General features: G+C 41.4%; 1 protein-coding gene across 10 annotated transcripts in view; it reads right to left on the bottom strand.

Annotated features, from left to right (window-relative positions):
* dcc (DCC netrin 1 receptor) overlaps window positions 1–12,500 on the bottom strand; it is a 402,326-nt gene that overhangs the window by 265,157 nt on the left and 124,669 nt on the right. The window contains exon 1 of one of the 10 annotated variants that reach the window (XM_073950895.1): window positions 4,012–4,161. The gene's annotated coding sequence lies outside the window, so the exon portion shown is untranslated. 10 annotated transcript variants of the gene reach the window in all.

Raw genomic sequence — 12,500 nt, 5'->3', positions numbered from 1 at the left:
AGTGTGTGTTTGTGTCTACATGAGTGTGTGCAAGTGTAAGTGTCGATGTGTGTGTCTGTCTGTGTCTATAAGCATGTGTGTGTGTGTGTGACTCAGTGCTTTATATTTGGTGTGTGTGTCAGTAAGCGAGTGTCTATTTGTGTCTACATGAGTGAGTGTGTGTGTGTGTTCGTTGATTGCATGTTTGTGTGTGTGTGTGTTCATTAATGCGAGTATGTGTGTTCATGCGAGTCTGTTTGTATCAGTGTGTATCAGTGTGTGTGTATCAATCTGTGTGTTTATTGATGTGTGTGTTAGTGTGTATCAACTTGTGTGTGTGTGTTTGTGTGTGTATTAGTGTGTTTATCAATCTGTGTGTGTGCACATCAGAGTGTGTATCAATCTGTGCGTGTTTGTTTGTGTATCTGTGTGTGTATCAATCTGTGCGTGCGTTTGTGTGTGTATCAGTGTGTGCATCAATCTGTGTATGTGTGCATTTGTGTGTGTGTATCAATCTGTTTGTATTGATGTGTGTGTGTTTGTGTGTGTATCAGTGTGTGTCTCAATCTGTGTGTGTGTGTGTGTGTGTGTGTGTGTGTGTGTGTGTGTGTGAGAGAGAGAGAGAGAATGTCTGTGTCTGCATGTGTGTGCAGAGTGTGTGTGAGTGTGCATCTACGTTAATATGTCTGTAGAGTGTGTGTTTGTGTCTACATGAGTGTGTGCAAGTGTAAGTGTCGTTGTGTGTTTGTGTGTCTGTCTGTGTCTATAAGCGTGTGTGTGTGTGTGTGACTCAGTGCTTTATATTTGATGTGTGTGTCAGTAAGTGAATGTCTATTTGTGTCTACACGAGTGAGTGTGCGTGTGTGTGTGTGTGTGTGTGTGTGTGTGTGTGTGTGTGAGTGTGTGTGTGTGTGTGTGTGTTCGTTGATTGCATGTTTGTGTGTGTGTGTGTGTTCATTAATGCGAGTATGTGTGTTCATGCGAGTCTGTATGTATCAGTGTGTATCAGTGTGTGTATCAATCTGTGTGTGTATTGATGTGTGTGTGTTTGTGTGTATCAACTTGTGTGTGTGCGTTTGTGTGTGTATTAGTGTGTGTATCTATCTGTATGTGTGCACATCAGAGTGTGTATCAATCTGTGCGTGTTTGTGTGTGTATCAGTGTGTGCATCAATCTGTGTCTGTGCATCTGTGTGTGTATCAGGGTGTGTATCAATCTGTGTATGTGTGCATTTGTGTGTGTGTATCAATCTGTTTGTATTGATGTGTGTGTGTTTGTGTGTGTATCAGTGTGTGTATCAATCTGTGTGTGTGCATTTGTGCGTATCAATCTGTGTGTGTGTGTGTGTGTGTGTGTGTGTGTGTGTGTGTGTGAGAGAGAGAGAGAGAGAGAGAGAATGTCTGTGTCTGCATGTGTGTGCAGAGTGTGTGTGAGTGTGCATCTACGTTAGTATGTCTGTAGAGTGTGTGTTTGTGTCTACATGAGTGTGTGCAAGTGTAAGTGTCGATGTGTGTGTGTGTCTGTCTGTGTCTATAAGCATGTGTTTGTGTGTGTGACTCAGTGCTTTATATTTGGTGTGTGTGTCAGTAAGCGAGTGTCTATTTGTGTCTACATGAGTGAGTGTGCGCGCGTGTGTGTGTGTGTGTGTGTTCATTAATGCGAGTATGTGTGTTCATGAGAGTCTGTATGTATCAGTGTGTATCAGTGTGTGTGTGTATCAATCTGTGTGTGTATTGATGTGTGTGTGTTTGTATCAACCTGTGTGTGTGCGTTTGTGTGTGTATTAGTGTGTGTATCAATCTGTGCGTGTTTGTGTGTGTATCAGTGTGTGTATCAATCTGTGTGTGTGCATCTGTGTGTGTATCAATCTGTGTGTGTATTGATGTGTGTGCGTTTGTGTGTATCAGTGTTTGCATCAATCTGTGTGTGTGCATCTGTGTGTATCAGTGTGTGTATCAATGTGTGTGTGTGTGTGTGTGTGTGTGTATCAATCTCTGTGTGTTTTGATGTGTGTGTGTTTGTGTGTGTATCAGTGTGTGTATCAATCTGTGTGTGTGCATTTGTGTGTGTATCAATCTGTGTGTGTGTGTGTGTGAGCATTTGTGTGTATCAATCTGTGTGTGTATTAATGTGTGTGCGTTTGTGTGTGAGTGTATTAGTGTGTGTGCGTTTGTGTGTGTATCAGTGTGTGTGTCAATATGTGTGTGTATGTATGTGTGTGCGCATGTTTATCAGTGTGTAAAGCATGTATGTGATATATATGCATGTATGAGTATGTGCTTTATCAGTGTGTGAGTGTGTATGTATCAGGGTGTGAGCATATATAAGGGTGTGTGTGTCTATAAATCAATTTGTGTGTGTGTGTGTGCATGTCTGTATCAGTGTGTGTTGATTAGGGTTTGTGTGTGTGTTTGTCTGTGAGTCTGTGCATCTGTCGGTGTCTCTGTGAGCATGTGTGTGTATGTGTGTGTGTGTGTGTGTGTGTGTGTGTGTGTGTGTAACACTGGTCTATCCGTGTCGCTGCAGCTGGGCATCTGGGAGCAGCAGACGGCTGGATGATAGAGGTGTGTGTCGGGGTCAAACGCGTGCGCTGGTGTGTGTGTGTGTGTGTGTGTGAGGGTGTATAGGAGTCGAGGATCAGTATGCAGAGCAGCGTGTGTGACAAACGGACACTGCGCTGCTGGAGAGAGTAAATGCCAAGAGGAGCGCGCACAAGAATACTGATGCACACACACACACACAGAAAGACCAGGGTGTGTGTGTGTGTCTGTGTGACTCAGACCTAATGTCACCAGTGAAGGAGGAGAACATGGTATTTGAGTGTTCAGTCAGTTGTAGAGACACAATAACAAACATCTCTACATGTGTACACAATAAACATGCACTGCTCTTAACACACACACACACACACACACACTTCATCACACTCTATACCACGCCTCTACTGAGTGCTGGACTCTGATTGGCTGCTGGTCACTCTCAGGTGTTTGGTTATTGTCAGATAAAGGCTCAGCTAAAGTAGTTCCGGCAGGTTTAGAGCGCAGCATCTTCTGAATGAATAAGATGATTGAAATGACTGTGAAATCTTCATCTGACACACACACATGTGTGTTCTGCAGGATCAGTCATGTACAGAACACACATCACTGTTGGAGAGCGCTGGGGTGAGGAGTCCACACTGAAAACTGAATACATGATCCACAAAGCAGATATCCACTAATAATAGAGCCGGTAGATGATTTGTGGATGATTAAAGACTCTGGCACCTGCAACTCCTTTATTTTTACTCTTTTATTTATATATTTATATAGATTTTATGTATGAATTCATTTTATGCATTTTTGAGATCGATTCTGAGATCATATAATTCATTTCAAGCCTTTTTTATGTAGTTTATTTCTGTTTATTATGTTTACAAGGTCAATGCACATTAATGAACATCACTGTAAAATGATTTTACATTTTTCATTTTAGAACATTTTTGAGATCATATAACTCATTTTATGCATTTTAACACCTTTATGGAAATCAGATCATTAATTTTTTGCATTTTAAGATCATTTTTTACATCATATAACTGATTTTATGCATTTTTAAGACAATTTTTGAAATCGTATAATAAGTTTTATTCACTTTTAGATTATTTTTGAGATCATATAACCAATTTTATGCATTTTAAGATAATTTTTAAGATCATATAACCAGTTTTATACATTTAAGGATGATTTTTGAGATCAGGTCATTCATTTTATGCATTTTAACACCTTTTTCAAAATCATATAACTAATTTTATGCATTTTTAAGACAATTTTTAAAATCATTTAATAAATTTTATGCACTTTTAGACCATTTTTGAGATCATATAATTCATTTTATAAATTCTTTTAGATAATTTTGTCATTAGTCTGACACAGCATGACCAACAGAAGCAACATGAGCAAATCAAATCAACATCCAGACAACAAGCCAAAGTCAATAATCCAAAACACACCTGAAAAACAGACAAAACACACTCCAGAATGAGCATCTCACCTCAGACCTGTCTGACTCAACCTAAGCAATCCCAAAAAACAGGTAAATCCAATATGATCAGTCCACACGCTTGATTAATGTAGGAAATATCTGTACCGAAAGGTTAAAGTTCAAGAAAACAAACCTCAAACAAACACTCTTCATCCCTTCAAAATAAAGCGCAGCACAAAATTGGCTTCAGTCAGTCACTTCACACACACACACACACACTCACACACGCACACACACATACATGTGCACACATTGATTTGTTTGATCAGATGAAATGCATATTTAATGTAATAAGGCTTATTAGGCAGTTTGTGTTTGTGTGTGTATGTGAGTGTGTCTGTGCGTAATCGGGTGTGTGTAGTTTTTCGCCCTGAACAGACAGTTTTTGTATCATAATGCATCTTGTGTATTATGCGCTGTAATGCAGTGAGTCTGAGCTGTATATTATATTGTCCATCACTGTCAGCACTCAGAGATTGACCTTTGAGATGCCTCACACACACACACACACACACACACACACGATCAACACTGAGATTAACACTGAGACTCTATGAGCTGTCAATCTGCACACAAAGCGCCGGCACTGATGGAGAGTTGAGCAGAATGAACACCCCCTGTTGATTCTCTTGAGTGGTTTAATCCAGGTGATGTTCATGCACATTCAGTCAGTGAAGCCGGTTCTAGTAAAGCTCCAGCAGGGGTGTTCAGATGGAGCTGTGTGGAGTCATTACGGTTTAAATTGGCCATGAGGTTTAAACGTGCTCGTCTTAGTTTTAGCTTTATTTAATAATGCTTTTCATGTGCACTTCAATATTTTCTAAATATGTATTAGCCTTTATAATTGTTTAATCAATAATCATAACCTCTCGCCCTCAAAACCTGCTGTCTTTATCTCTGATATGGGGCTGGGCAATGAGTAATACTGGGTGGAGCTATCAGTCCTATGGGGGCCGGGGCCGGGCTATGAGTTATATAGAGCAGGGCTATCAGTCATATAGGTGAGGCTATCAGTCATATAGGTGAGGCTATCAGTCATATAGGTGAGGCTATCAGTCATATAGGTGAGGCTATCAGTCATATAGGTGAGGCTATCAGTCATATAGGGTGGGGTTATCAGTCCTTTAGGGTGGGGCTATCAGTCATATAAGGGGGGGCTATCAGTCCTTTAGGGCGTTGTTATCAATCATTTAGAGCGGGCTATAACTCCTTTAGAGTGCAGGTTATTAGTCATTTAGGGTGGGGCTATCAGTCCTTTAGGGTGGACCTATCAGTCATATAGAGTAGTGCTATCAGCCATATAAGGCGGGGCTATCAGCCATTTAGGGCGGGGGTATCAGCCATTTAGGGCGGGGCTATCAGTCATTTAGGGCGGGGCTATCAGCCATTTAGGGCGGGGGTATCAGCCATTTAGGGAGGGCCTATCAGTCATTTAGGGCAGGCTATCAGCTATTTAGAGCAGGGCTATCAGACATTTAGAGCGGGGCTATCAGACATTTAGGGCGGGGTTATCAGACGTTTAGGGTGGGTTTATCAGACATTTAGGGCGGAGCTATCATGTCTTTAGGGTGGAGTTATCAGTCATTTAGGGTGAAGCTATCAGACATTTAGGGCGGGGTTATCAGACATTTAAGGTGGGGCTATAAGTCCTTTAAGGTGGAGCTCTCAGACATGTATGGCAGGGCTCTCAGTCCTTAACACCCAATTCACACAGGTACAGCGTCAATGCATGACGGAGGGCGTGTCTGAAGTTGGGGTCGACGTGATCGTCATAGCAGCGTCAGCCAATGAAATGAATCTGCAACCAGCTACTGTCTGAGCTGAGGTATTTACACAAAGTGATCTGATTGGCTGGCGCTTCCATTGGTGCTTGAAAGTTGAGAAATTCTCAACTTCTTAATTGAGCAACGCCACTGAAGCTACGCCGACAGACCCACAGTTCAGTTCGGCAATGCTTGACATCACTCATTCAAAGTGAATGGGAAGTGTTGAAGTGTTGTGAATCAGGCATTAGGGCGGGGCTACAAGTCATTCAGGGTGTGTCTATCAGTCTTTTACAGTAGAGCTATCAGACATGTATTGCACGGCTGTCATTTAATAAGGGCGGAGCTATCAGTCCTTTAGGATGGGGATATCAGTCATTTAAGGCGGGGCTATCAGTCATTTTGGGTGGAGCTATCAGTCCTTTAAGTTGGGATCAGGTCCGGGAGTGATGTGAATGGACCTGCCTGATTCATGTGGTATCTGCAGGTCAGACGGGGAGTGATTTCTGCATTTATTAAGCTTTATTAAATGTTTAGTCTGCTTTAATGACGTTTCCACAGCTCTTCTATAGTGAATAACAGCAGTAAAGCTCTTGAGTGAGTCTCTCCTGTCATTATCTGATGCATTCAGTCACATGTTCACTCACTGATCAATTCATTACAGAAGGAGATCATCAGTCGTCCGGCTGGCAGAACAACAATCAAACCTCATGGAGATTCAATCAGAAAACACTCAGCTCCTGCATTTGTTATGAAAAATACTCAACACCTCACTGCAGAACTTAAACGAGACCTAATCTGCCTGTTTTACAAGATATCTGCTGTCTGTAGAGTGTAGAGGCGTTTCAGCTGAGAACAGCACACAGATGATGTTCTCCAGCTCTCTGAAGCTGACCCTTTCAGGCTGTGATCCTAATTGTGGTGATTTGGTGACTGTCACCTTAAATGCAAATCAGACTGTGTTCTATTTAGAAGAGGGCGGAGCTACAGACACCTGTGCGTCAATAAAACATCATAATCAAAACTCTAATGGACAGACGGCTGCTTCTCACTCAAGGCTGCTGTTTATGCTAATGAGATGGAGAGATGGACACTAGTGGGCGGGGCTTTCCCCCTCTGATGACACGTACAAAGGGAGAATGTCAATCAAAGTGTTTCTGCATCAAGTCTGATTAGAACAAACACAATTAGTTCATGTTGACCATTAGAGGCTGCTAGAGATACTCACACACTGCTGACACACACACACACACACACACACACACACACACACACACACACACACACACGTACACACACACACACACACACACACACACAACTGGGTTTAAACCCTGCATAAACATCATTTCTGCATAACAGCTGCCCTTTAAAGTCCATCTGAGATAGTCCTCAGAAACCTGTGAAAAACACATTATTCAGACAGCAGGAGGATTACGTTAAGTGTGCAGTTTCTCACATTATATACACTGTAGATAGGAGGAAAAGTTTAAAGTCTGGTGCATGTCATCAGAGCACAGGCGTGAATACAAATGTGCAGCTTGGCTGAAGGAAGTGCTGCTAAAGTCCAGATTTTAAGCTCTTTGAAAATGTGCACCGGCGCTGTTTTCTACAGATACGAACACAGGTAAAGCATAACAAAATACACACTTAAATGACGTGCAATGAAGGGAAAAACTGCAATAATGCCTGTTATACTGCATCTCTCACTTGTTTCTTATGCAGATATCTAAAATTGCAGAAATAATCAGTCAAAATGAGGAGAGTTAAAACAACAGAATAACCGGACAATGGAGGAGCAGAATAAAACATTTAACTTTTAAATAAGATTACCATTCATACCACACTTATTATGTTCAGGCCCGGATGGCTAATCAGGAGCACTGGGAGAAATCCCGGTGGGCCGGTCCGTTTTTTGGCTGCGAGGGCCGGTGTCCCAAGCTGCTTGCACTCTCAGAAGTTGCACTTTATTTATTTATTTATTAATTTGACCATAGCCTCACTATTTTTATTCATTATTTTGCCGCAGCTCTAGGTTAATGATGATGTAACTAAGTTATAATTCCAAATAGCGGCACCTTATATTAATGAATATTACACCTGCTCAATGAAAATCAGATGATTCACTACATAATAAATCTGACAGAACTTCTAAAATATCAGAAATCTAAAAAAGTGAGAAAAAGAATAGACATCAAGACATGCCGTCTTGGTCTAGATCACAGGTGTCAAACTCAGTTCCTAGAGGGCCGCAGCTCTGCACAGTTTAGTTCCAACCCTAATTAAACACACCTGATCAAACTCATTGAGTCCTTCAGGCTTGTTTGAAACCTACAGGTAAGTGTGTTGGAGCAGGGTTGGAACTAAACTGTGCAGGGCTTCAGCCCTCCAGGAATTGAGTTTGACACCCCTGGTCTAGTGGTTAGCACGCAGCGTTATTACGCCGCCGATCCGAGTTCGATCCTCAGCAGGATCATTTATTTTTTATTTATTTATTTTTTATTTAGTGTTAAGACAAATAATACTGTTTGGGTAACTTATGTAGGGGTACAATTTTGTGTGTGTGTGTGTGTGTGTGTGTGTGTGTGTGTGTGATGCTGACGACCGTTACAAAGGACTGGATATCTATAAAGAACTAATGTTCTCATATTTATGAAAAACATTTGAAGCTCTAAAGCAGCTGTGTCCTTGAAAAAAACGTGTTAGTGCAACACAATCTCACGGCAATTCGTAACTTTTTCATTTAGTGGCTAATTCGTATGAATTCGTACGATCTAATTCGTACAATTTAGTACGATTTGCTTTTCCCCCAATGACGGTTGGGGTTAGGGGTGGGGTTAGGTGCCACGCCTCCTTTTTAAAATCGTATCATTTCGTACGACTGAAATCGTACGAATTCGTACGAATTAGCCACTAAACTGGCAAAACGTAAAATACTTACGTTTTCTCGTGAGATCAGGCTGGTTAGTGTCATTAGAAACTGAATTGGAAATAACGTTATTTTAATATAGTCAGTCGTCGACTGAGGTGGGCCGGTCTAAGGCTTGAAACTCCAGAGCTAAAAAGGAGTCCCACTCCAGCCCTGATTATGTTGGCTGATTATTCTGCTTGTTTCAGGGAAAAACTCACTTATTTTTTTCATTTTTTTCTGAAAGCAACACAAAATTGTATTCTTGTCTAGAAAATGCGTCTTGATTTAAGAATATTTAAATATTTGCATTAGAAACCAGACAAAAACTCAAAGAAAAGCATTGCTGCAGTGTGAATGAACATTGGTTTTGTCTACTGAAAGCCTAGATTATTAACATGTCGTTTCTATTTTGTAGTTTGTACAGCTTTAGTAAATGCCACATGACGTGAACGTGTATTAAAAACAGAGTGTTCATAATAACATTGCTTAAAGTGTGTTTGTGTTCTTCCAGTATTTGTTAGCATTTCCTGTTTATTTTGTCTTCTGTATTTGCTTTTATCTGTTTTTATATTTGAGTATCCAGCATTGTAAAAATAATAACTGAGTTCTACACAATTGCTTTGTGTTGGGAAAACATGAAGGAATTAAGTTAACTCAATTATTTCAACTCATTTAAGTGGATTGAAGATTGTCCCACCCAAAATAACTCAGTAGTCTTTGTGTTTCATTCATTCTCTTTCCTTCCTAGTCCCTTATTTATCAGAGGTCACCACAGTGGAATGAACCGGCAACTATTTCAGCATATTTTCAGCACTATAGCGCATGTGTTTGGACTGTGGGGGAAACCGGAGCACCCGGAGGAAACCCACAACAACACAGGGAGAACATGCAAACTCCACACAGAAACGCCAACTGACCCAGCTGAAGCTCAAACCAGAGACCTTCTTACTGTGAGGCGACAGTGCTGACCACAGCGCCACCGTGTGGTGTTTCAGTTGATTTTAAATAAGTCGTTTGATCAATCAGCAAACATCATTCTTTGATTGAACCTTTGTGTTGGGACATGGAAAAAATTAAGTTAACCTATTAGTTCTTCCACATTTAAGTGGATTAAAGATCAAGTTGTCTCAGCTCATTTTAAATAAGTAGTTATTAAAAGAACAGACAGCAAACACTGATGTTGTCTTTGATATTTGCTCGTTTTGGCTTCGGCATATTATGTAGAGAAAGTGCTGTAGACACAAAACTGTATTATTGTTATGTGAGCTGACAGGATGATGATGGAGTGCTCTAGATCTCTCCTTCAGACACGTATAACATATGATTATTGACCCCGGCAGCGAATGCCCTCAATATTTCCCACCGCAGAATGACCATCGCGGGCGTCTCTCCATCCCTGAGACTCATCCTGGGGCTTTGGGCTCGCTCTTTAAAAGCAGGATTTATCTTCTGGCCATTGGAAAACTTATGGGGTTGATCCTGAAGCGTGCATCAGTGACCTCCGGCTCATATCCAGGGCTTAATACTGATGTGGGCTTATCGGCGCGCACAAAAAGCTTCTGAAGTGTGTGTTTGTGAGGTGATTTGACCCCGTAAATCCGCCCGGCTCACCACTGATTCATTAAGGTATTGTTGAGGTTAAAGTCTCTGGAATGAATTTTCTGAGAGCGGCGGGAAATGAAAGCCGCAGGAAGAATTGGGAGCGGAAAGGCCTGACAGAACTCGATGACAAATAAAGAATATAATATATAACCAATATAACCTCTCGCTGACACTGATTCAGCTTCATCCAGTGGAGCGCGCTGTTAACCCGAACCTCCAGCACAGCCTGCGACTCCAGACACGAATAACACACCTACAACTAAATCCGTCCTCATTATTATGATTATGAGACAAAATCAAATTCTGAGAGTTTTATCATGTGTGAACGAGTGGCCCAAAATACACAAAAGAACGAAGGAAACAGCACAACACTGAAAACAAGCTTTTCTTACCCAGGGCATAAGGCGCAAGATGTGTTTGGCGTGATTTGCTGCTATTTTCAGACCAGCGCAACTGTAATTTTCACCGTTGGTTAAATAGTAAATCTATTTCTGTCACTCTGTGAACTCATGGGTGCTGGTCTATAGAGGAGATGTGTTAAGGTGCATTGTTGGAGCGCTGCTATTCTGAGGAGCTAAAATAGACCAACAGCACCATTGACCAACTAAGAGCTGCTCTAGAGTCCAGCAGAGTGTGTTAGTTATGCACATATGCAGGTCCAAATGCTGAACACACACAGGATGATCAGCAACACACAAATATCTCTACAGATGAAAACAATTAAAGGATTAAAATGATCCAGAAATGATGATTTTCACCACTGCCTCCATGCCTTCTTCACCCCGGGGGCTTCTTCAGTTTAGTGATGACCATCTGCATCTGTATAATGTGATTATTATGATCAGTATTATTGATTATCTGCAGATTTATACTTGCTTTATTAAACACAAGTGTAGATGTGTCCAGCTGTGGGGTTTTGGAGGCGTCTGCATCAGCATATGTGGATAAGAACAGGACGTGTGTTTGGATATAACTCAGTTTTCTGAGCACACTTCATTATTATTGTTCATTTATTCCTTTGCTGGAGATCAGAACTGAATTTTGAAATAGTTTTGAAGCAAATCTTTGCGCCTAACAAAGGAAATTAAATCTGTGGGCTGATGGATGTGTTCAGTGGAGTGAGTTTCCACCGTTTCCTCACTCCACCAAAGTAAAGGAGTAAAGTAAAGGAATAAAGTAAAGAGGCTGAATAGAGGAGGCTCGTTCTTTATCCTCACGCTGCAGATGCTCTATTTAACTGTGTTCTTGCTGATGAAGCGTTCAGCTTCTACACTTACAAAGTTCACTATGTAAATAGCAAATGCACCATGGAGCGACGCAACTGACTCTAAGGGTGCTTCACACCTAGACTTTTGTCTCTGAACCGGTCTTGTTTGCCCAGTTAGTTTGGCATATGTGCATCTAGCAATCACACTCGGATTTGTGCCAAAACAATCGGTCCGAGATCGTCTAAATGAGGTGGTCTTGGCTTGATTGAAACAAACTTTGGAGTAGATCGATTGTAGTGAGAAAGTGATAAGATCCAAGCCCGGCTGTATCACAGTGTATTATGGATTTGTCATAGTCATGTATACTAATATGAAGAGAGAATTATGAGTAGGCAGGAGGTCATTTATTCATTCATTCATTAATTTTCTTGTCGACTTAGTCCCTTTATTAATCCGGGGTCGCCACAGCGGAATGAACCACCAACTTATCCAGCGTGTATTTTACACAGCGAATGCCCTTCCAGCCACAACCCATCTACAAACACTCACACACACACTCATACACTACGAACAATTTAGCCTACTCAATTCACCTGTACCGCATGTGTTTGGACTGTGGGGGAAACCGGAGCACCCGCACAGAAACGCCAACAGAGCCGAGGATCGAACCAACAACCCAGCGACCATCTTGCTGTGATGCAACAGCACTACCTACTGTGCCACTGCTTCGCCGGCGTGAGGTCATTCTACCGGTAAATGTGCGTTTCATGTAAAATACAAAAGTGAAAGCATGCTGAACTATTAACGAGAGCTGTTTATCAGTTAGGAAAACTGACTATACTGCAGTCTAGGTTCATCTGTAATTTCTCTATAATGTAAAGCCTATAATGCACAGGCCAACTGCTCTGTATGAGAAAGTCTCACCTCTGATTTATATTTGGTGATGACGTCTGTGGGTGTCACCATTCATAATTAAAGTGCAGCTTTGCGCTTATATTGTCTTAATGCTCATCG

This window comes from Danio rerio, chromosome 5 (genome assembly GCF_049306965.1).
Source record: "Danio rerio strain Tuebingen ecotype United States chromosome 5, GRCz12tu, whole genome shotgun sequence".
Lineage (NCBI taxonomy): Eukaryota > Metazoa > Chordata > Actinopteri > Cypriniformes > Danionidae > Danio > Danio rerio.
The sequence above is the reverse complement of the archived record's forward strand: the minus strand, read 5'-3'. Positions and strand labels throughout refer to the sequence as shown.